Here is a 2845-nt window from a genome sequence, read left to right on the forward strand (position 1 = left end):
ACAGAGACAGACCCAGAACCAAACGCAGGTGGTGAGTACACGAACAGAGCCGCTTTATTAATGTGCCAGTGTTTGTGGTTTGTTTCCTTATCAGCTGTATATCAGAATAGATGTGTTTTTTTTTTGTTTTTTTTAAATGGAACTTCAAAGGGCCATACAGCTCACTTGGTACATAAGCCCTGTTTGCTTCAGTTATTAACAATTGCTAGGAACACATTTCTCAATACTTAAAACACTTCACTCAGCTTTCATAACAAACTTTCATCTTAGCACAGCAGTTAATTTTACATTCAAAATTCACTAAAACTACCAAAACACTTCATACATGTCTCAAATCAGCTCATTCTTCCAAAACACTATAAAAGTTTTTCACCCAAGAAACACGCGTTGTCACTTATAAAACAGTGACCTATAAAAAAACACTTAACAGTAGGGATGTAATGATTAACTGCGAGCCGGTCGAAAATCGATTCAAATATGTGACGATTCAAATCGGTTGAGATGCCAAACAAATCGCGATACAATTGGAGTAGGAGTTTATATAAATGTATCTCTGAGGGGAACTGACTATCTTTAGATCAGTTTACGTGGTATTTTTTATTTTCATCTTGCCTCTGAACAATGCATATTAAAGTAGTGTTCATAAGCGCAGCTCTGCTTTGTTTACAGCGGTAACCCAGGAAACACTGTATCATTGCTGTTCATAAGCGCCACCTTCTGTCAGAGAGTGAATCTGCAGCTCGTCTGCTGTTTCGTTCAGATGTTTTTATGTAGTATTTTTTTAAAAATACTAAAGTCAGACCATTCTGTTTTTGCTTCAAATTTGGAAATTATGCAGTCTAATTTACATTAAAAACTACTCATGCTGCATGTATGCTGCATCTTTGTTTGGATCATGATTAAAATCCAGTGGTTGCCTCTAATTTTAAATGGAAAGAGCACAGACAAAGCCTTAGTTTGTTCATATTAAGAGATTTCTTTTATTTGTGTATCTTGTTTGATTTGGGGTAAATTTCAATTTAGTTTTATTTCAATTTCACGAAGAAACTTGCAGCAATAGCCTAATAAAACGACACCTTTTCATTTACTGTATAATGTCTTCAATCTCAATTTGTTAAAAAAACGTGAGCATATCGAATCGTGAATCGAATCGTGAGTTGAGTGAATCGTTACATCCCTACTTAACTTTAAAAAAAACTGTCATGTTTGCCCCCATAAATTGTACATCTTCCAGATGAAAACATGCACATCAAATAGACGTCTCCAAGATGTATGTGTGCTATCAGGGGTGTATCTACTACACTAATCGACACCTTAATTCAGATGAAGCAAGAATTATATATTTTTAGCTAATATTTTAAAACAAGAATAAAATATGAGTAACCATTTTATTTTACCATTTAACCATTTAACCAACCATTTTTATTTGCTCATAGTTAATAAGCCGTTACTGTGGAGCTAACTGGAATGAAACTGGTTGGTCTCATGATGAGGTGAATAATGAAGACATGTGGTGAGTCAACAGAGCGGGTAACAGGTGTCGGCACAATTTCTAGGATCTGGGAGTGTCTCTGTATTTTCTGAGGAAAACCTGTTGCCCAGAAATTGAAGGGGAAGAATATTATTAGAAAAATGCAATGTAGGTAAAACAATGTCATTGTTTAATCATATACTGTAATTGAGAGAAACTTGAAAAGGGTTCTCATCTTTTATTTGACCATTTAATGCATGACTCAATTAATTTTGTAGAATTTCTATTCAATTTTTATTTAAAGGGGTCATATGATGCGATTTCAATTGTTCCTTTCTCTTAAATCTTTGGCTTGACGACCTGTATGAAAACTACTTTGGGGTTTGTGACCCACAGGTTGGGAAACTGATCTAGGAAATGTAGAAGTAGCACTTTTAGTAATACGTAACATCTTTAAGAATTAAATAATTTCAAAAGAATTATAATTTTGTTACTAACAAGCTACCATTGTTTATTGAATCTGTGAAGAGGTCATTAAGTGTATAATCTGTTTATTATAGTGCTGTTAAACGATTAATCGCATCCAAAATAAAAGTTTGTTTTCATGTGTGTGTACTGTATATTTATTATGCATATATAAATACACACACATGAAAACAAACTTTTATTTTGGATGCGATTTGATCGTTTGACAGCACTAGTTTATAGGGGTATGATGAGATCCGTCTGGTCTCGCGTGAACGTGTCGATATCCTCGCGCTATTGGCATATGTCAGACCTTTCAGACATATGCATTACACTGGCTCATTCACCAGCAGTGGTATGTAAGATATTTTCTGTTCACCTGTGAATACAATATGCTTACCTGCTGTTAACGGGACGCTCCAGTGTTTAACTAATCACATCAATCTGAATGATTGGGCTAGTGCTGCTTCCTCAAGAACCTTTTATCATTCTCACACGTTTTAAGCCTTGTCACTTTAAACATTAAAGTGTTTTAAGTAGGGCTGAACGATTTTGGAAAATAATCTAATTGCGATTTTTAAAAAAAAAATTTTTACCAATATTGCGATTGCGATTTAATATGCAATTATTTTTTAAAGCTCTTTATGTTCTGTATTATTCATCAAAGACGAGCTATAAATCATTGTATAGTATGACCAACACACTATTAGATAGATTAAACATAAATGTTCTTTTCTGTAGGCCAGGCCTATATGTTACGATGAAATTAGGTGATGCATGAATTGATATGAATGACATTTTTATTGAACAACTACAATCACAGTATATTGACTGATTTGTTGAACTTCCAACCTTGTAAGCATGTAATAATTACGACAACACCAAGCCCTGACAAATAAGCCTGGTGTA

At 34.1% G+C, this 2845-nt stretch overlaps 1 protein-coding gene across 1 annotated transcript in view; it reads left to right on the forward strand.

Annotated features, from left to right (window-relative positions):
- Positions 1-2845, forward strand: part of LOC107711678 (parafibromin-like) — a 52592-nt gene that overhangs the window by 4389 nt on the left and 45358 nt on the right. The gene's annotated exons all lie outside the window — the stretch shown is intronic.

This window comes from Sinocyclocheilus rhinocerous, unplaced genomic scaffold (genome assembly GCF_001515625.1).
Source record: "Sinocyclocheilus rhinocerous isolate Xijiao unplaced genomic scaffold, SAMN03320098_v1.1 scaffold807, whole genome shotgun sequence".
NCBI classification, from domain to species: Eukaryota; Metazoa; Chordata; class Actinopteri; order Cypriniformes; family Cyprinidae; genus Sinocyclocheilus; species Sinocyclocheilus rhinocerous.